Consider the following 23,634-nt stretch of genomic DNA (forward strand, 5'->3'; position numbering starts at 1 on the left):
GGAAGTAAACAACCTACACAGAGACTTTACTGCTCCCCGGAGAATGCAGCATTTTCATTCATGCATGACATGCGACAACATAAAGCAAAACAGCAACAGAACAGAATTTTCTTAGGAGGTGGGATAGTTTTTTCCCCACTTTTGATAAACTTTCACTAACTCATATTTTTACAACACAACACTTACTTTTATAAAAGCCCCATTGTGTGCTCAAACTATGATATATATTTATAATCATCATACTCTCATCTATACCATCTTTGTATTGCCTATCACAGCAGATTTGTTACTGGATAGCCCAAACTAGAAATAGAAACGGTTTAACAATAATGCATCATCAAATTGGGAAAAACATTCCTTAGTGGTACATGGAAATTCACACTTTAAAACTATGTGTACAGGGTAGTTTAACTTGAATAACACTATCACTAAAATTAACACTGAACAGTTTACACAGGAAAGGGGAGATAAACTAAAGAGATAACAATAAAAAAGACAACTTCCTTTAGTACCTACCACTGCTATTATACTACATCTCTTTTGCTAGCTTAAAACAATTTACAAGTTTGCATGTATTTTATTGCTGTTAGTTTCCTAGAATTTATTAAGTGAAGCTGTCTATAATCTGGACTGAAACTAATTGTATCGTGGCTTGTTAAAATTCTGAAGCCTTTTATAACCAATAATATAAAACTATTTGTTTATGAGTAAACAGACACATATCCTCCAAACACAGGATTCATTAACCTCTACTTTGTTATAGGTATTTAACCCCGTTCAGCAAGAATTTTATGATTACAGAGCTAGATGGTTCAACCATCAATGACTGTATGTTCTCTTTGCCATAACACACATTAGGTAAACTACATATTAAATTTTCTTAGCATATTGAGTTCTTCTTTTATTGGTACCAAGGTTATATGGTGGCTTGACTAAATTATACCCAAAACAGTAACAAAATGCATGCTGGTTTAAATTTAATTAATTTACGCCAATATAAAACTCATACAATTCTCTTCAACAGCATTCAAAACTATGTATTGCTGAAATCAACTGACAGACCTTCCAAAAAGTGCCAGCAATGGTATTATCTTCTACATTATGCATTTTGACTTTAAAGCCTGCAAAAAAATCACAGCAAATCAAATTTGCATTTTGTTGCTAAAACCAACACTATGCCATAAATAAATTATAAAACAGCAGGAAAACAACAATAACCTCGCACATGAATGCGTTTTCAATAATTATACAAGATCGCAAATGCAGGGGATGCACAACCTAACCTTTCCCCAAAATCCTTCTTGAAGGAAGGAATATCTCACTGAACACCATAAAACCCAGTCACTTTTTGCTACGTTTCTCTCATAAATTTACCATGGTAGAAAAAGGGGGATATTGACTATTTATGAGGGAGTTCTCATTGCCACACCTATAAGTCTGCATACCCACCATGGAAGCCCAGATCATGGTCACAGCATTTTCTGCCTTCATTTGCTGGCAGTTTTATAAGTGATACCCTCAATTTCCTTTGGGAAGACAAACCAGCAACATATCAATAGATTCAGGAAAATGAATAATTTTAAACCTACCCCTACACACACAATGGTTTTACAGTACTAAAATGCTTTTCCCAAATCCAAGTGGATTATGAGCAACAAAACTTTAATGGATTCTTAAAACCACTAAGATCATGCAGTTTAAGTCTGCATTTGGCAGAACCACTCATTCATTATTTTACTTCCACTAATATCTCATTTAACCACTTCTTGAATGATGTCTCTACCATATCCTCAAGCAATCTATTGCATGGCCAAATTGCTCTTACATGTAAAAATTTCTAAAATCAAAACTTCCCCTTCCTTACCTTCAGGCTATTGCTCCTTGCACTATCAGCTTCTGAAAGTTGTGAATTATTATTTTCTTTCATTTATATTGTTTCCTTGAGGGTATTAAAGACTATGATCACCTCCTCAGAGACTTCTCTTTTTTCTACACTATAATCATTTAGTCTTCTCAGTCTCTCCTACTAATTCTCCTCTAATCTTTGTATAACTTTCTGTCTTCTTTGAATTCTCTCGTTTTTCTACATCTCACCTTGTTTGCCATAATGAAATGCAAGTAGCATAAAGTTTTACTAAAGTGAAACTCTAATGATCTAAATGGAATGGAGGCCAAGAAAGTAATATTGATAAATAGGGATGCAGTTAAGAGAGAGAGTTTTTAACATAAATGATGCACTTTGGAAGTTGGATTTTCTATGAGGGTTTTTTCTGATAGACATGGTTCAGATAATCTAAGTTTTACTGTAGTAATGACACACTGCCTTTGAGATGAGTGGTTAAAAAGTATATCCATGGTATAGACACTCATTTATTTTGCCCAGCATCCTTGTAAATTGTTTTTAAAAAAATAAATAAATAGAAGAAATCAAACATATTTGAGTATGCTTTGGTCACAACGCATCACAGAGGTGTCAGACATGTAGCTCTACTCAAGAATGAGTGTGTGCAGAAAGATTTGTCCCTCCTGGATGTTGTAAACTACGGAAAAAACAGCCCACCTCCTTCTCTCCTACATCATTCTCTGATCTTTCCTAGCAGTCCCCTTCCACATGGATTAATGCTTAATTGCACGCAGCATTGCTTTCTCTTTCCTCACTCCATGAATTAAAGCAAGCTACAAACAAACAAACTCTCTGCTTCCAGGTTTGCAATCCGGATGGCTGCTCCCTTTGCTAGATTATTGCAAACTTCAAAGGTGCTGAGCTCCCTTTGACTTCAGTGGGATATCTGGGTGCTCAGCACTTCTGAAAATCAGGCACCTTTTTGTTGAAGACTTTTTTTCCCCTTTATGGAAGGTGGTAACTTTCCTCACACTTATGTAGAAACCTGGTCTCTAAGGATATTGCTATCAAGAGCACCAAGAGTCCCTTACATGTGCCTCTCTTGCAACAGACTCATCATTGTGTGAGAGTTAAACTTGTCTTTGAGTAGGGGGTGAAGTTTTTATTAAATGCCTCAGGAAGCTGTGTCACATTTTCCACTCTTTCAACTGCAGGCCCGGTCACACTATTAAATATGATCCTAGAAATGGCATCTGTCTTAATGCATAGAAAGGACAACAGCTTTCTGGTTGCTATGTTTTGGAATATAACAAAGGCATCCTACATACATCACCAACTCCATGACGTACTTCTTGGTAGAGGTTTTCTTGTACCAAACCTCACTATTCTATGCAGCACATAAAAGGCTTCATAATATGATCTGCCCTTACAACTCACTTCACTGTATTCGTTATAATGTGCTACATATAATAGGTATGATGTCTCCATTTTATTACCTATCCTGCTCTCAAATGAGGGGCAGTAACAGCAAACCACATACCTTAATATGATGAATTAATAGGATGCAAGAGCCACAATTAACCTTACATCATGTAGTTAGGAGTGATGCCATGACTGAGTAATAGCAAGCAAGAAGTATAAGCAAGTAGATATATGTTTAAGATCATTTGTTTGATTAAGGAAGATCGATATTACTGAACTGTAGCTGATATTTTAAATAAAAATGGATTTAAAGTATACTAATGATATTAGCGCAATTAAGATGAACATTGTGATGACTTGGCATCTGTATAGATATTTTAAAACAAGAATTCTATGAAGTGTCCACACGGCACCCTGACATTTAAAAAATGATAGATGTACAGTTTATGTGGTAGATCCTCAGTTGGGTGTAAACTGTCATAATTCTATTCACTTCAGTGGAGCTATTACAATTTACATGACCTAAGGACCTGCCTCTATATACTTTCTTTAATGGCAGCAGTAAGCTTGTTGTGAATAGTGACAAGAAAATGTATTTTCACATCAATCCGGTTTAATGCAATTAGCAACAGTTATTTACAACACAAAACATTGGTCTATTCTACACAGACTTTTACTTGGTTGCAATTTGGTTTAGGCAGACATTCCTTTTAGGTCAGACAGTACCACATTTCATTGTATCAAAACAATACATCCTCCTAAACCTTTATAAAAATTGCCCATTTATAAAGGGTACTCAGAACTCAGCAGCAAAGAAATATTGTTCCAGAATTTTTTTAAATTGCTTTAGAAAGGGAGAGATGGGAAGCTTGGGAGCAGAAGGGAAAAGAAAGAAAGGGAAACATCAAGCATATCTTCTGAAGCAAATATGTATCTGGTAAAATTCTCATACAGTTGGTAAAGTTTGATCCATACTTGGAGATGCTTCCTGGGAATACAATGCTTCAATATTTTGCCCCTTGACAAACATGAGAGATTAATCTAAAAGATTTCTCTACTCAGTCTAGTCAGGAGCATACAACTGCTCACATTTTCAGACAAGAGATCAATAAAAACTGGTCACAGACTGGGCAGCCCCTGCAGAGAGCCTGAGAATCATCACTATAATCTCTGAAAAAGTGCATACCCACCACTATTTATTACAGAATAAAGCACATCTGGCATTAACTGGATGAAATACTGAAAACTTTTACCTTTCCTGTGAGCAGTGTCAGATCCCAAAGTTATCTTATTTCATAGAAGCTAGTAGGGATGCACATTATGCCCTATATTGTTGTCTCAAATTGTCCCAGTGCTGCTACAGAAACTGACCAATTCATAAAGTACATGGGTTTCGCCAAATGGGGGGAAAGAAAAAAAAACCAGTTTAGAACATGTGAAAACACTATGTGGGATAAGAGCTACAATGTGCATGTTATTTCGTGGTGTTCTACTGGAGGGAGTTATTTGTGAGGGCCCATTTAGAAAATAGTTAAAACTTTGTTACCCATATCAGCCTTGGGTCAAGGCTCAGGCATCTTTATTACCTATACATCATTATCAACCGTTTTCTTATTCAGGTTATTTCTAGAATTGTAGTTGCTGCCAGAATCTTCTGGCAAAATAATAAATAATAATAATAATAAAAAGTCAGAGGCTTAATGCCATTACAAAGTCTGACACAGCAGCAATAGTGATACACTTCTGAGCCATTTTGAAATTTTATGATGAATAAAGAGCTATTACTTATATCTCCAGTTTACATCCTAATCTAAGGAACAGCACTATTTATGCCTCTCTTCACTGTATCTCAACTCGTATGCTTCTGGTATCAAATTAGCTACACCATATTACCCTAAATTGTCCATTTGTCTATATGAATGCATCTGCCTCTAATTAAAAATAAAGGCAAAAGGGGGAAAAAGATAAAAGCCTCCTTGCTTAATCCACAGATCAAGTAAACAAAAGAAAGATGGAAACAAATACCGGTATGTTAAAATCAAGTAGATAGGGTGTGAGGGGAGATAAGGAATTAATAAATGTATAAAAATGAAAGATGTCCAGGATCTTTTGAAATCAATAATGCTGGCCCTTGGATTCTCTCAGTCTGTAACACTGGTCTACAATTTTTGAGAAGTCGTCTGCTTCAGAGATAAAATTTATTATGTATTTTGATGTGCTGAATTCAAATATGACAATTAAAACAACTGATTGGCTACTGTTTCTAAGATATTGAAGTTTTTACATTTATGTCTACGTATATTGTGTAGATAGTAGAGTTTTAATCATAAATTGTAAACCTAAGTCTTTTCATGTGTTTATGGTTGCGTTACATGATAATATTTCACCTGTCCTGTTTATGTAACACTTTAAAAATCATCAAAAGGGTTATATAAATAAAATTTATTATGAAACAAAAGGCAAAAAACTATTATGTACATAGTTTAGTCCTATTCAGTGTCTACTCGGCGCTTCTTGGCTTGTCTCTTGTATTCATTAAATGGAGCATCTCTTGTCACTGTCCAGCAATAGTCTGCAAGCATTGATGGGCTCCATTTGCCCTGATAGCGTTTCTCCATTGTTGCAATGTCCTGGTGAAATCGCTCGCCGTGCTTGTCGCTCACTGCTCCGCAGTTCGGTGGAAAAAAATCTAGATGAGAGTGCCAAAAATGTATCTTTAGTGACATGTTGCAACCAAGGCTTTTGTATGCCTTGAGGAGGTTTTCCACCCACAACCTGTAGTTGTCTGCCTTGTTGTTTCCGAGAAAATTTATTGCCACTAACTGGAAGGCTTTCCATGCCGTCTTTTCCTTGCCACGCAGTGCATGGTCAAATGCATCATCTCAAAGAAGTTCACGAATCTGAGGACCAACAAAGACACCTTCCTTTATCTTAGCTTCACTTAACCTTGGAAATTTTCCATGGAGGTACTTGAAAGCTGCTTGTGTTTTGTCAATGGCCTTGACAAAGTTCTTCATCAGACCCAGCTTGATGTGTAAGGGTGGTAACAAAATCTTCCTTGATTCAACAAGTGGTGGATGCTGAACACTTTTCCTCCCAGGCTCCAATGACTGTCGGAGTGGCCAATCATTCTTGATGTAGTGGGAATCTCTTGCACGACTATCCCATTTGCAGAGAAAACAGCAGTACTTTGTGTATCCAGTCTGCAGACCAAGCAAGAGAGCAACAACCTTAAAATCACCACAAAGCTGCCACTGATGTTGGTCATAGTTTATGCACCTCAAAAGTTGTTTCATGTTGTCATAGGTTTCCTTCCTATGGACTGCATGACCAACTGGAATTGATGGCAAAACATTGCCATTATGCAGTAAAACAGCTTTAAGACTTGTCTTCGATGAATCAATGAACAGTCTCCACTCATCTGGATCGTGAACGATGTTGAGGGCTGCCATCACACCATCGATGTTGTTGCAGGCTACAAGATCACCTTCCATGAAGAAGAATGGGACAAGATCCTTTTGACGGTCACGGAACATGGAAACCCTAACATCACCTGCCAGGAGATTCCACTGCTGTAGTCTGGAGCCCAACAGCTCTGCCTTACTCTTGGGTAGTTCCAAATCCCTGACAAGGTCATTCAATTCACCTTGTGTTATGAGGTGTGGTTCAGAGGAGGAGGATGGGAGAAAATGTGGGTCCTGTGACATTGATGGTTCAGGACCAGAAGTTTCATCCTCTTCCTCTTCCTCGTCTGACTCAAGTGAGAATGATTCTGGTGCATCAGGAACCGACAGTCCTTCTCCGTGGGGTACTGGGCGTATAGCTGATGGAATGTTTGGATAATACACAGTCCACTTTTCTTCTTTGACACACCTTTCCCAACTGGAGGCACCATGCAGAAGTAACAATTGCTGATATGATCTGTTGGCTCTCTCCAAATCATTGGCACTGCAAAAGGCATAGATTTCCTTTTCCTGTTCAACCACTGGCGAAGATTTGTTGCACAAGTGTTGCAGCATATGTGTGGGGCCCACCTCTTGTCCTGATCTCCAATTTTGCAGCCAAAATAAAGGGGATAGGCTTTCTTAACCATAGTGGTTATACTGCGCTTTTGTGATGCAAAAGTCACTTCACCACAAACATAGCAGAAGTTATCTGCACTGTTCACACAAGTACGAGGCATCTCTGCTCACTTTGGCTAAACAGAAATGTGTCCCTTTGCAAAATCAAACACTGACAAATAAGAGAGCACAACACTGTATGATTTCTAGAGCTGATATAGGGCAATTTGTTCAGCAGAGTGATGTAAGCTTCGTTATGACTGCATCATCCATGACTTCTAGGAGTAACATGATGCAATTCATATCATGTATGACGCAATACCAGCTTCAGATTGCATCATTCATTGTTTTGCCTAAAAAGCAAGTACTGTCCAAACCCAGTCATAGATTTATTCATAGATCCAGTCAAAGATGTATTTTAGTCATTTCTGGTTTAAATTGAGATCCCTTCTCTTTATAACTCACTTATCCTCCGCCATTCCCAAGTCAAGGGTCGTATATACTGACCCAATAGCATATCTCGAAAACTAAAGCCAATCAACAATTTTAAGCATCATTTTCGTTCTCAGTGACCCAGAATTAGTAAAGTTTGACTACATTTATTTCAGAAGCATTTTGGCTGTAGAGCAATCTGAAACCTCCTGTATTATTTCCTGGCTGAGGGACGACAAACGGAAATAAAGGACTACATCACTTTCAAGAAGTCCTTCTGTGATTGCAGGCGCTCAAACTGGCCTGAAATCACAGCAATCTTAGCTGAGGAAAATGATTAGGTAGTTCTAAAACTGCTGTGATGTAGCAGGACTTGCACATCACATATTGCCAACTGTACAGCTAAAAGGTTAATAGATTTTTAGCAGTAAAAGCAAGATACTTGATATACATTGTTTGTATGATGTCATTTGTGGCCATTTAGAATTATAACTAATGGCTATCGAGTCAGGAACGCTATAAAGAACAGGGAGTGAATGATCACATAACTCTCTTCCTGTGTTAGGTTTAACTGCTCGGCTAACTCCTATCAAAAAACATAAAATTGACCGTCCCATGTGTCAGCAACAGTCCTAACTTTTTACTGATATTAATAGTACTGATTTTACCTTTTTAAAGTTAGTTTGAATTCAGTTATTATAGAGAATTTATTATGCCAGTGCCTGTTAACTTAGTCTGTACATTTTTTGTAGCTCTCTCTGAAAACCCCACTTAAATGTCATGGCTTCTGTTGCACTTTACAGTTGTGGCTACTACAGTTGTGCTAGACACACAGGGTATGTCTCCACTGCAATTTAAGCCCCATATTAGTAGAACTCGACTTAGCAGACCTTGGGCTTGTTAACTTAGGGCTTGAGCCTCTACACTCATTTTGAAACCCCAGGTTAGGAATTGATGAACCATGGGTCCCAACCTGGGGCTCCAGGGTCTGCACTGTATTATGTGGCCGAGTCCAACCACCCATATCCCAGACTTCGTAGCGCTCTCCCAAAACGTGGCCACTCTATCCCTTTGTTCATGGTTTAATGTGGGAGAACTTGATTGTCCATGAAACTTGATTGTCCAGAGGACAAAAAAAGTTGGCCTGTGGGATATTTTAGGTCAATTCCCAGAGCACAAGTCCAGTGGGGCTGCATCTACATTGCAATGCAATAGGGCTTGAACCCTGGGTTCCAGCTTGACTCAGGCTTGGACCCTTCACCCCGTGGATTCCTGGGACACTGGGTCTGAGCCCTGGGTTAGGGCGATATGTTTGTAGACGGAAAGGGGGATAGGCTTAAGCCTGAGTTCAAACCCGAATGACAACACCCACAAGTATTACTAAAGGTGAAAAAAATATAGGGGATTCTTTAAGGTTTTTGATAGGAACTGGACTTAGTCTACAGATTTATTTCACCTGGGCCAATAAGGTTACGTCTACACTACAATTAAAAACCTGCGGTTCGCCCCAGCTGACTGTCCTCTTCTCCTGGCTGAGGAGCAGCATGTGTGTGAACATGTCCTTGGAGTCCACCCCAGACCATGTGGCTGGACCACCAGCAGAAGGTAAGGAAGGAACACTATTCAAGTAGCAGCAGATCAAGAATATGAAAGCACAATTTTAGTAGCAGTAGCACAGCCTTCATTTAGAAAATGTATCAGATGCATTCCTTCAAAGTCTGTTGTTTATATAATTAGGGCCAGGCTATATGGCACCTTCACTTTCAATAGTGCTAGTATGTGCTTTCCTATGTTCACATTTGCCAACAATGGTAAAATATACCATGACCTAACTTTCCTATAGGACAGTGTCTGGCTGCGCATTTTAAAGTCACCAGTTGGAACGTACCTTAGAGACTAACAAATTGTGGCACCTTAGAGACTAACTAATTTATTTGGGCATAAGCTTTCGTGGGCTATAACCCACTTCATCAGATGCATGGAGTGCCCAAATAAATTTGTTAGTCTCTAAGGTTCCACAAGGACTCCTCGTTGTTTTTGCTGATACAGACTACCTCTGAAACCAGTTGGAATGTATTCATCATGGGCTATAAAAGCAATAAGTGACAAAATGAGAAATGCATAGATGTAATGAGTAGGAAGTGGATAAAGGCCCAATGGGATTTGACAAACTAAGCTAGTAAACCCTCCAAAAAATCAACCATATACCTGACCTATCACTGACTATCCGTAGAGAAGATTGCAAGGTGCGCACCACTCCAAACTATGCAACACTGCTGGTTAGAGAGATGAAGAACATAGGTGGTCATTGCCTTGTCCTTACTTGGGGTACGTCTATACTTACCTCCGGGTCCGGCGGTAAGCAATCGATCTTCTGGGATCGATTTATCGTGTCTTGTCTAGACGCGATAAATCGATCCCGGATCGATCCTGGAAGTGCTTGCCGTCGACACTCCTGCTCCGCGAGAGGAGTACGCGGAGTCGACCGGGGAGCTACGTAATAATAACGTAGCTGAAGTTGCGTATCTTACTTCGAAGTGGGGGGTTAGTGTGGACCAGGCCTTGGACCTACCTTCTCCAGACTTATTGTGGCTAGTTCATGTGTGGTAAGTGTAGCCATATGGTAAGTGATATGAGGCTTCTTTCTTCATCTCCTGTTTGTACACCTGTGCAGAGTGTGGATACAAGCTCAGAAAACAATTAAGCACAACTCCCTCCTACTGTCCTTTGGACAGAGTGAACTTTTTGCCTTTCACATAGAAAGGAATATAGCAGAGAATTCCAAAACTAGTTTAAATTGCTTGTTAATGATGAACTGTAAAGCAGAGAAAAAAGTTGCATTAGTTCCATTTACACAGTATGTAGGTAGCCTCAGAGTTATGATAAACAGTGTTTTTAAAAAAATTAAGATTATCTTGTCCTGACTTCAGTCATTTTACTGGAGCATTTTGGTCATCATTAGAGGGGTCTGGACAGTGACCTCACAGCATGAGGCTGAAACCTGAGCCGTGCAATCCCAGTTTCTGATTGAAGAGTTACGGGATCACAGAATCACAGAATATCAGGGTTGGAAGTGACCTCAGGAGGTCATCTAGTCCAACACCCTGCTCAAAGCAGGACCAATCCCCAACTAAATCATCCCAGCCAGGGCTTTGTCAAGCCTGACCTTAAAAAACCTCTAAGGAAGGAGATTCCACCACCTCCCTAGGTAACCTATTCCAGTGCTTCACCACCCTCCTAGTGAAACAGTGTTTCCTAATATCCAACCTAGACCTCCCCCACTGCAACTTGAGACCATTACTCCTTGTTCTGTCATCTGGTACCACTGAGAACAGCCTAGGTCCATCCTCTTTGGAACCCCCTTTTAGGTAGTTAAAAGCAGCTATCAAATCCCCCCTCATTCTTCTCTTCTGCAGACTAAATAATCCCAGTTCCCTCAGCCTCTCCTCATAAATCATGTGCTCAACCCCCTAATCATTGTTGTTGCCCTCCGCTGGACTCTTTCCAATTTTTCCACATCCTTCTTGTAGTGTGGGGCCCAAAACTGGACACAGTACTCCAGATGAGGCCTCACCAATGCCAAATAGAGGGGAATGATTACGTCCCTCAATCTGCAGGCAATGCTCCTACTTATACAGCCCAAAATGCCGTTAGCCTTCTTGGCAACAAGGGCACACTGTTGACTCGTATCCAGCTTCTCATCCACTGTAACCCTTAGGTCCTTTTCTGCAGAACTGCTGCCTAGCCACTCGGTCCCTAGTCTGTAGCAGTGCATGGGATTCTTCCATCCTAAGTGCAGGACTCTGCACTTGTCCTTGTTGAACCTCATCAGGTTTCTTTTGGACCAATCCTCTAATTTGTCTAGGTCCCTCTGTATCCTATCCCTACCCTCCAGCATATCTACCATTCCTCCCAGTTTAGTGTCATCTGCAAACTTGCTGAAGGCGCAATTCACGTCATCCTCCAGATCATTAATGAAGATATTGAACAAAATTGGCCCCAGGACCGACCCTTGGGGCATTCCGCTTGATACCAGCTGCCAACTAGACATGGAGCCATTGATCACTACCCATTGAGCCCGATGATCTAGCCAGCTTTCTATCCACCTTATAGTCCATTTATCCAGCCCATACTTCTTTAACTTGCTGGCAAGAATACTGTGGGAGACTGTATCAAAAGCTTTGCTAAAGTCAAGGAATAACATGTCCACTGCTTTTCCCTCATCCACAGAGCCAGTTATCTCATCATAGAAGGCAATTAGGTTAGTCAGGCATCACTTGCCCTTGGTGAATCAATGCGGACTGTTCCTGATCACTTTCCTCTCCTCGAAGTGCTGAGTCAAGCTTCATAATCTCACTCTCTAGAACTAAACAGTCCCTAACCTTTCAATGTAGGATTGTTTTTAGCTTCTCCTGCCAGTTTTCTTACCCACCAAAAATGAGATTGTCCACTAATGGCTATGTGAGGCTGGGTGACATGTGCTCTTGCATCTGAGCTAGGTGTTAAAGGTGAGGAAACTGAGTCAGCAGACTGCAGCCTGAGTCTGTAACCCTGTAAACATGAATCTGCACACAACTGTCTATATGAGCAGAGAAGGAAGACAGACAGTTTTAAGGAACTCATGAAGATTTATACACATCTCTAGGAACATATTTGCAGAGCCAAGGGAGGAGAAAGAGCAGATCTGTGGTAACAGATCTCTATTCACTTCCTTCTGTTGCCTAGTGCCCCGTTGCACTAGTCTGCTACCCTCCTGTGGGGTAATACTAATTTAGGAAATCTAAGACTCAAGATTCCTAATCCCACACCTTGGGGTGAGGGGATTTGCACCTCACACTTCAGCCCTGAGCTGTGTGAAGTCATCACCTAGGTCTTCCGGAAGATTACCAAAGTTTTTCAGTAAATATAGGAAAAGACAGGAACAGATATATTCTCATGTAGAAAAACAAACTAAGTGGGGAAAAACGTTGGGAGGCCATTTTTACATATTCTAAAGGAGCAATAAGAGAGCCAAAAGATGTTTCTGCTTGGCAGTTCACCTTTACAATCAGAAAATGTCTTCCTGAATGCTACACATTTTTCTCTTGGACTACTGCAGATAAGTACTGATATGCTGCACAAGATATTGGGTTAAATATACTATAGTAGATACCCTGCTGATAAAGGAAGCTTTTCTTTTAGTTCAGTAGCATAGGTTTTACAGTACTAGCAATAATAGAGACCTGAGATCTACTCAGACCAATTACTTCTCACCATAAAATGTTTTGTAAATCAATATGTGTGGCTATTTATTTAGAAAGGTGTGTGACAAGTTCTCAAGTTCTACCTGCCATAGAAAACAATCACAATTCAGATGGCATATGGGTGTTATGCATTTCAAAACTAGCATAGGAATCAGACGATAAGGCCATTGCTATGGAAACTACACTTTTGTACTGAACACTGAAGTAAACAGGTACATAAAACTTGTATAAGTTGTCACTATGTAAGTTACTGCTACCCTGGAGCTGCAATAATTTATTCTCTTTAAAATAGTTAAATCTAGCCATAAATTATTAGTATCTCCCCATATACCTTTATTTCACTAAGATGACAATCTTCCCCTTGCCTCCTACAGTGCATAAAGGTGAGCTGATCATTTACCTAAAAAGGTCCGATGAACTTTTCAGAAGAATAATTTATGCTATTAGGGCTCTAGCCAGCAGAATGTATTCACAGCCTCATGGCTCATACAAAACCCAGAAAGCCAGTCACATGAGTGGACTTTAACTGGGGAAAGGCTGATATACTGTGTACAGTTGGAAAGGCTGGGGAAATTGTTCCACATCTGGGAAGTGCAGAGATGCTTGGGAGTGCACAGTTTCTGTAAATGAGCTCCCTGTGTGCCACAGCTCTTTACACTGGATGCTGTCCCTTCCACAGTAGGAGTAATTTTCTTGCATAGACCATCAATGGCTGGGATATGGGTTTAGGACAGGGAGAATCCAGCTGGCTCCTGGGCCCCATCCTCTTTTTATTTTATTTTTTATAAAGGTGGTGGTGGGGGCTATATATTGTGGAGCAGGGTGGATAAAAATCAATGATGTAAAAATAAAATAAAATAATTATATTTTTTAAATTTAAAACAGATTTTTTTATAAAAATTTTTTGATGAAAAAACCTATCTAAAGATCGTTTTAATTAAGATACATTATAGCTCAAAGATATCTCATCATGGAATAGGGATTATAAATTCTAATTCTATAGTATGAGACAGTATATTCATGTAATGTTTAAGAAAAGTTTTGTAAATGAGTTCCAATAGTTCATGGATTAGGGACCCAATCTTATAGGGTTCCAGGGGCTTCTGTATAGATTATTTAGGTTAATCTTTCTATCTACCCAATGGGACTCAGTGCTCAGTCTAGACAATACCATCAGAGATGCTTAGTTTTGCAGTTCTCAAACTGTGGAATTATGTTTCCAGAGTTAACATGCTTGTTAACAGCAAAAAATATTTTGAAATAAATGAATAAATAATATATAGAGGTGAGAAATAACAGACCTCAACTCTATTGTCCCTCTGCAAATTTGTGTACACAGAGTCAATCCCTTACCTCTCTCTTTGGGCTGGTCTACACTGGAGGGGGGGGAAATCAATCTAAGATATGCAACTTCAGCTACAAGTATCTTAGATCGAATTACCTGGGGTCTACACGGCGCGGGATCGACGGCCGCGGCTCCCCCGTCGACTGCGCTACCGCCGCTCGCTCTGGTGGAGTTCCGGAGTCGACAGTGAGCACGTTCGGGGATCGATATATCGCATTTTAACGAGACGTGATATATCAATCCCGGATAAATCAATTGCTACCTGCCGATATGGCGGGTAGTGAAGACATACCCTAAAAGTGCAAAGTTTCAAAAAGTTCAGTGAATAGAAGATTGTTGGGGGCGGAATAGATCTGGACAAGGAGAAGAAGTCTGGAGATAAATGGGAGAAGGGAGGGACAGGCAGTAGAAACAAAAGTGAAACTGTTTGAGCAGCATATTCCAGAAGTCTTGAGGTCTTTCTGAGTGTAGCCTTCATTGATTTGAGATCTACCATACCATTCTCTCACTAGCAGGGAAAACCTATAATGGCAGCAGGCCATAAAAGAGACCCAGTTTGGGAATATTTTAATGAAGTTCCTCTACCTGTGGGTAAGACAGGCATGCGTGCAAAATGCAAACAATGCAACAAAGAAATGCAAGGCCTGGTCGCCTGAATGAAACATCATCATGAGAAGTGTTCCTTCTCAGGAGAAAGGTGTGTTGAAGATGATGAAAGGAACATGTCTGAACATGCAGGATCTTCAGGTTGGTAACAACCAACAAGAATGCACTTTTATGTAGAAATCTATGATTAAATCAAGTCTTCCCAACTAGTGATTTAAATCAATTTGATTTAAATCAAATCCATCCTGTTGTGGAGTGAGGATATTTGCCTACTTTCACACTATTAATCATTTGGGGTGGGGATGAACAGAATATTTGGTCCAATGAGTCCCTTCTCTTTTCACTAGCTAAGCTTCAAAATGCAACTGTCAGACCTATAACACAGCTCTTTTTTTCTTTTTTTTTTCTTTTTAAACTCTTCTTACTCATGTACATGGTGCTCAGACACACACAGTGATGGAAAGCCATTGATAGGCAGAGAAAGAAAGCAAAGATAATTTTCAGTTCAGAATATGCAACCCCTTCATTTTTTCTTCCCCAACTTAGCGTTGACTAACCCGCCAGGGAAGAACCAAGCTCCATGTTAGGACATAACTGGTTGAATTGAGCATGTTTGGTGGCTCCCCCAACACCATTTCCATTTGTGTCTGTGATGGGGGCGGGGGAATGGGAGGTGGCTTGGGTGACAGCATTATGTCACATCAGAAGGGTAAGGATCAATGTACAGATTGGGTGGTCAAAAGAGTTACTGCAGATCAGAGGCTATAGGGGCATAAAGCTCTCATAAATGCATCTACCAGTTCATGTTCAGTGATGTGTCATTTGATTGGATGAACACAGAGTTCTTTTTTAAATAAAAAAAAAAATCAGCTCATGCAAGAAAAAAAATCTGACAAACCTTTAGATAAAATTATATTTTATGTATGGGGAAAAATGTGAGACAATGTATTATACAAGTGCCGGTTATGACTCCACAGTTAACTATGAGTTCTGTTTTGTACTCAAAGCAGGGATTTGACCTCTTTGTGTTGTATGGTACAGCATATTGACCCCAAATTTACAGCACTTACTCTGAGTATAGAACGAATTTTCTTCAAATTTACAAGTAAATCTGTTAATTAGTTTCTGATTCAACATAAATTAAAAACTGGGTCCTTAATGACATTTAGCATCTATGTCAGCCTTTTTTTTTTTTGGACCCAAATCATCTTAACAATAAAATAATGCAGACAAAACATTGTCCATATTGTTAATATTAATTGAACTCTTGGGTTCAGACTATATTTGAAGAGATTAGTTTGTCATTAAGCACAGTTATTAAATATTGGTTTATCTGTTATAATTACATAAGCTACAGACAGGCTCAGATAACTTATGTGGATCATTGTGACATCAGCAGTAATTCAACCAATTATCACCTTTCCTCTCCAGATAATTGGCACTCAACAGTGCTATTGGTTGTAATGACTCAGTGGTATGAGAGTTGACACATATCAAGCCTTCTCATTTGTAGATTACCTTGCCCGACTGACATTGCTCTACAAAGGGTCTGTGGCTGCATGCCTAGCTTTCGCATTAGTGCTTGAAAGGGTCTCCCTTAGTTCCACTGCACTTCACACTGCTGGGGAAAATTAGGCAGGAGCTAGGGAAGAACTTGGGACTCAGGGACTGGGCTCTCCCACTTCACAGAGCACCGGTCTCACTAACACAACGCTCTAAACCAGTAAGTCAATTGCAATTTCAGGGTCAGATTCACTAGACTGTTTTGGCTGTTTTGCACTGCTCTCATGATGAAAAAGAGTTGTAAATTCATTTTAGCTGGCCCATACATGCTGGTTGCTTTGGTGTACCAGTGAATCTGGCCTTAAAAGTAAATCATTTTTTGAAAAAATTTTAAGGTTGATATTCCATATCTTCAAATCTTTAAAAATGTCACAAGGTAGCATTCGCCTTGGGTTTCTCATTTAGTGCTCATGTGTGACATTTTAAATAATTTTTAAAAGCCAAGAAAATTCCAAGAAAAACACCTATGTCAAGGTGGCATCAATGTTGAGAGTATTTATCAGTTAATTAAGGGCAAAAACATTACAAGAATGTTGTGTCCCAAAACCAAGCATTATAAACCCAGAAAATTCCTTGAGAGGAAAAATATATGAAATCCCCCTAACTGTGTCTTTAAAAATCAATCTCATCTAATCTGGGCCCACAAGCATTAAAATATTTTAATCTTAACTATGGTTGTTACATGGCATTGCTATAGGGCAAGATACTATTACTACTATTGGTGGTAGCAGGGGACACAACTCCTCTGTGGCTCCTCTCTTGTGCTGATGGGGAATGACATTTCTACAGACCTTAAAGGAGATCAGCACACTTCCCCTGCATGTCCAGGAGGTTCTGCTGGCCAGCACATGGGGTTGGTGAAGCCACAGCTCCCTCTGCCAGACCACCTTATACTTGCTTGCAGGGAGAGGAAGAGCTAGCACACAGCTCTGGCTCTTCCCAGAATGCCTGGAGCCATGATAAAGGCAGTGCTAATGTGACGAAGAAGGAAGGCTGCATCTTGCTTCCCTCTGCTCTCCAACATGACTGCGTTAGACCAGGGCACAATCTGAGCCATAGGGAGCACGTATTTCTTAGCACACCACCTCTTCCATTCTTTAACTGATGTTCAACAGCTGGTATAAAATGTGGTGCCTACTTTGGAAGTATTTGTGCAGAAAGGAGACCAAAATGATTGACAGTGAATTTTTACTTATATAGCAAAGACTAATTTGCATTTTATGCTGTTTCAGCAGTCTGACTGTTTTCTTCAAAATCACTGGCTCAGTGGCACCATATGGAGCATGTTGAACTTAAGATACCAAGAATGTGTCCAAGATATATCTCACTCCAGTGTGTTAAAACATTCCACCCTGCAGCTGCCATTATAAGAATATAATTCATACCCTAAAGTTTAAAGAAAAACAGTGTAACTTACTATGCTTACAAAAACACAAGAATTCTTCATTTCCAAGTAAGCGTCACTAGATTCTACTGAAGAATGATTCTCAGTTAATACTCAGCATTGCTTTTTAAAAACATTTGATGTTTGATTGCTAATAAGCCACAGTAGAAGGAACTATTCCAAAAGGTAAGTATCACATCTTATTGATTTGATTTAATTTGGCATCTACAGTTACATATGGAACCATGGATAAAATCAGTTCAATGTTAATAGTTTGTAAGAGGAGTTTGGGATGTTTTCTTTTTACACTTGGGAACTCTGCATATATAGTCTCTCTCTCTTGTTCATTATCCTCAACAAGCACTTACTGCAAGAAGGTTACCAATTTATCATCATCATACGTCAACTACTTTCTTTACTTTTTCTGCTAGCAGACACTAAACTGGAATTTGTTCAAAGCTTACATAGATGATGGTGGTATAATGCATGCTCCCAATGAACCTCAACATATGTCCATGGAATATTCAGAACCATTTGTTACCCACACCTAAATTCTCTGAGTGCTCTGGACCTGCCCTCTTGTAGTATTCAGCCATAGGCTGCAGTTAGAGGCTGACCACTCAGGTAAGATTTTATGAAGTAGCTGGATGCCCATATGTATTGAGCCGGGTGCTGCTCATTTAGTCATGTCAGCAGTAATGTGTGTGATGCAAGTTAAACCATTAGGGCCAAGATCCTTAAAGATATTTAAGCGACTAACTCCCATTGATTTCAGGAGCAGTTAGGTGCCTAAATACCTTTGCAGATCTGGGCCTAAGGCACCAGACACTCATTGGTTGCTCTGCACTCTACACAGCTAAAGTGCTCACTCCAAACCAATTAAATATCCTATCCTTTCTCCCTGAACAAATAATCAGGAGAGCATGGGTGAGAGAGAGTGAGCATGCAAGCAGTTTTCAAGGGGCTCCAGGCTTGATTATTTGAGAGAGGAAGCCAATTACATTGGCCAGGTAAAGGACAGGGGAGGACTAAGAAAAAGCCTCAGGGAAGGTGCTTGCCAGTACTGGGTGGAAGCTGTAGCAATCTTTGGCTGTAGCACAACACCCAACCATTCTAGTACATGTTGAGCCAAGTAAGGGAAAGGAGAGCAAAACTTTCCCTGGCTCACAGATGCTCTTCACACAGGGTCTACAAGCCAAGGAGGAACTTCCTTGACTTCATCACGACACAGGTAGACTAGCAACACAGGCTCATCCCAGAAGTCATCATGCACCTTATATAGTGAAATAAGGGGTGACCTGGAGAAAGCAACAAACAGGAGTGCCACCTTTTCTCTCCCAGTCAGTGTTATCACTGCCCTGGGCTCAGTTACAATGGAGTCCTTCCAGAGGCCCATAGCGGTCACTGGCATTAGCTAATCTGCTGTCTAGTGCTGCCTGGAAGATTTCCTTAAGGCAATGGTGAGGAAGGGTTACATAGTATATAACCTTCCTATAGTGAGAAACAGACAGCTTGAAACTTGCTAAGATTCTATGATGTAGCACCTGTTCCTTCTGTGATAATCACAGTGGAAGGCACATACATAATGGAAAGAGGGTCAGACCCTAGCAGCAGTAATTGACTTTCTCCCCAGAAAGTGAGTGTATCACTTCCACAATCTCCAAAGTACCAAGGCTCAATAAATTAAGATCCTATGTTTGGCTCTGAATCTAAATATCCTACATAATAGTGAGACAAGGTGGGTGAGATAATATGTTTTATTGGACCTAAGTTTGTTGGTGAGTGAGAGAAGCTTTCAAGAGATCTGACCTCACCCACCTTGTGTCTCTAATATTCTGGGACTGACATGGCTACAACTACACTGTATACTGTATAATAGTGTCACGTAGTGCCAGCCAAACTAGTTGTACTACTTGCACTGATGGGTTAAGTTTAAGTACACTGCTAGTTCTAACATAGGGAATGTATCAATACCAGAATCTCATTTTGGTGCAAATGAAATGTACTGCCAGACAAATTATTTTAAAATATTCTGTTTGCTTAAGAAAGGCTATGGGGCTACACGTGCCTCTGTGTGCATCACAAAGGGACTCAAACTTACATGCACCTGAGATTCAGTCTCATAATAAACAACAGTTGCTATTTATATAGCACATTAAATTTTCCAAGTGCTGTAAAAAAAATTACCCATCCCTCCCAACACCCTGTATGATTGTGATGTATTATTATTCCCATTTCACATGAGGAAATTTGGGAGGAGAGAGGTTAAGTGACGTGCCCAAGGCAGAGAAAGTATTCATTCTCAGGAGATTTTACAGATCCAATCTCTATAGTCAATCCATTACAGCACAGTGTGATCACGTGTGTACCAAGGCAGGAGTGAGATGTGAAGCTTGGCCGCTAGAATAAAGCATACATTTTCTCTGTGTGAAAGATTTTATGGTGTCTCCTCAAGACTCTGACTGTTTGACTACAGTCAGCATACACACCGTATCTGGGTTTATTCTTCTGGAGGTTGTGGTGTGCCAGCTTCACCAGAATCCATGGAGGCTTGAGAAAGGCCCATCAACAACAGGAGCCAAAAACCCAGCTACTGCTGAGAACACTAATCTCCTGATCTCATGCAGCTATGACTGCAATCTAGACAACCTCACTCAATGCCTGAGTCAGCTCCCACCGAAGTCGATAGGAGTCTTTCCATTTCCTTTAATAGGAGTTGGACTGGGGTCTAAACTATTACACAGCTTTAACTTCTTTTCTGTCCCAACCTGAGCATGTTCCGTATACTGTCCTCATCCTGCAGAGCAGTAAGTGTGGCATTTACTTCCAAATAAACCAATACAGGGAGAAAGAAATGAGTGGAAGAACAATAATCAAGGTACCATCTTTGTGCTACAGCAGTCCCAATATTTTCACAAAGAGGCCTTGTGGGAACCAGCAAAATGTTATAAATGTTCTTCAATGTGACTTGGGGGGAAAGAACCAAAATATGCTATCTTCGGGTATACCAACATTACTCTGAGCAAGATGGATACTTTCATGGTGCTGTTTCTTCCTTGTTGTGGAGCAGGGTGTATGGGAGAGAGAATAAAGAACCCTGGGAAGTAATTCCTTTCCTTCCCCCATTCTTACACCAGCTTCCTTCTAGAAGGCCCTAATCATACATAAAGCTCCAGGCAGGCATTTCCCTAAGCCTACAGGGAGCTACCATAAAAGTCAGTAGATATAAATGGATGGCAAATGCCAATCTACCATTTCCCCAAGACGACACTTTTTCTTTGGTGAAGGGTCTTCCTAATCCTCTCACAATGGTACCATCTTTCTTTGAGATGGGGTGAGAGTTTTCTCTCAATTAAATGCCTTCAAAGGAGTGAAATTGAGGTTGAAACCAGTGGCATCACAAACAGTTGTCCAATTCTAATAAAAAAAAAAAAGCAATAAAAAGTCATAATATTACCTAAATTGTGATGAGAACAACTCTGATTACATAGCTATGAGTTCTCCGTTCTTGAGAGAAAAATAATTGAAAAAGGAACATAGGAATTGCCCATATTGGAGTAGACTAGTGATCTATCTACTCCAGTATCCTGTCTGACAGTTCAGCAACAGATTCTTCAGAGGAAATTGCAAGAAACCCATATTGGACAATTATAGAATAGTCTGCTCATATGAGATGTTTCTCTCCAATTTTCATCAGATGGTGGCTGGCTTATGCCCTGAAGAATGAGAGTTTATATCCCTTAACTGTGGATGTTTTCATTATCCATCTAAATGTCCAATCCTCTTCACCCATCCAGCATATAGAATTATTATACCAATAAAATTATATAGTCTAAAATGGAAAACAGGCTTTTTAATTTGCATGATGAAATTAAACAGTTTTAAAAAATAAAACAAAAACGTAAATTATATATCTTCTATTTCTGCTGCAATTTGTTATTTTAAAAAAATAGAGAGAGGAAGGAATGCCTGCATAATTTACTCCTGAATTAAGCACCTTCCTGGGATGATATCATCCCTGTATAACCTATTACACATTCCTTTCTCACTCTGGATCCATCTAAATGCCTTCTGAAGTAACCAATGTTTCTGCTCATTTATGTTGCAGTATTCCACATGGTGTACTTTTAGGTTGGAAATGACAAGGAGGATAAAATCTTATTTAAGAATAGTAGAGGTGAAGGTTGATTAAAAAGAGGTAATTGACATTTATACCCTGACAAAAATAGCTCTAGAAGAGAAAGTGGGAATTGAATAGGTAGAGTGTGAATTAAGATTGTGTTATCAGGAAGAAAAAACTGTTATACTTTATATTATTTACCATGTGTGAAGATTACTTATTTTGGTTTGTCATTTCCACTATGGCCTAGAAAGAATTCCAGGGATACAGTTGTAGGAGGCTAACGCAGCAAATGCTATAATCTTAAATTTGAGTTTCACTTAAATGAAACCGAGCTATATCTCAGTTTGACACACACCCCATTTCCTGCTTCAAATATTTTGCTTTAAATATGTCAGGGACTGAGAGAGTATGGAATCCACACCTTAATGTATCTGGGGAGTTAACTCTCACTAAAATGAATGGTGGTAGAGGTGTATTTGTTATGTTTTGGTAGATCATGTCTACACAGAATTCCAAGTGAGTGTAATGACATACAGATATTATGTTAAATTAATAGCAAAGTGATGCAGCTATAGTGTAGCTATTCCCCCACTGCAGCTTTCAGATGATGTTAGTATTTGATCAAACGATTCTGTGGAAAAGCCAAAATTTGACCACCAATCCCAAAAATATGCAATTAGGGATGCACGTTCACAAAGCTGTAGATTTATACCTGCCATTTGGATGGCTGATCAGCTGCTTAGATAATTCAGGTTTCCCCATCCCATTTCCCAACAACTAATTTCCTAATGTTGCGGTGGTGTTTTGAGAAAGGTTCTCAAGATCATTTTCTCAGCTGTTCATATGATATTTTATGAACGAGAGAGCTTGCTTATGTTGCTCTGTGCCACGAATGCTTCCTTTGAATCCCCTTTATATGGTTAAAAATACAATTGGTAGATTGGGCTAATAGCAATGCACTGTACTGCAACTCTAGTGACCCCAGAATTCCAGTATGGACTTCAGTCCTTGGACCATGGTTTAGCAGAAGTCAATGCATAGTTCTTAAACAATACATTGTCTTACAGGAAGGAAAAAAAATGGATGAATCTCTCTGTTATTCATAAGGCCTCTTGGGCAGTCCTTATGAAACAGCCTCAGTATTATCATTGGTAGCTTAGGTTTCTTCCTACTGACAGTAGATTACATAAATAGAAGCGGGGTGGGGAGGGGGGGAGAACATTAGTGGGAGATGCGGGCTGTCCAGGATTTGCTCTCCCAACTCTTCAAAAAATGGAAGAGTTGATGCTGGGTTTAGAATCTAGATGTGCAACCCTCTTCACTGGGGTAAGCATATTCTATGAGCTATATGTAGAAATTGAGACAGAGTATATGTGGGTGGTGGATTGAGGGGGCAGGGGAGAGAGGAGTTGGGTGTGTGGTTTTAGAGAAATGGGACTACATGATGGTATGGGAATATATGATATATAATAAAGAAATTGTCACCAGTATTTCTGAAACATTGAAGTAAGCTTCAAGGTTATTTCCCCAAAAGCAAGGTATATTCCTTACACAAGTTATGAAAACCCAAACAGCCTTAGTCATCTGCTTCCAACATATTTCTGTACAATTA

General features: G+C 39.7%; 1 protein-coding gene across 2 annotated transcripts in view; it reads right to left on the minus strand.

Moving 5' to 3' along the window:
- Nucleotides 1-23,634, minus strand: part of LOC112106601 (adenosine kinase) — a 572,976-nt gene that overhangs the window by 86,935 nt on the left and 462,407 nt on the right. The window lies entirely within an intron of this gene.

Source organism: Terrapene carolina, unplaced genomic scaffold (assembly GCF_002925995.2).
Source record: "Terrapene carolina triunguis isolate 2854851 unplaced genomic scaffold, T_m_triunguis-2.0 Scaffold148, whole genome shotgun sequence".
Lineage (NCBI taxonomy): Eukaryota > Metazoa > Chordata > Testudines > Emydidae > Terrapene > Terrapene triunguis.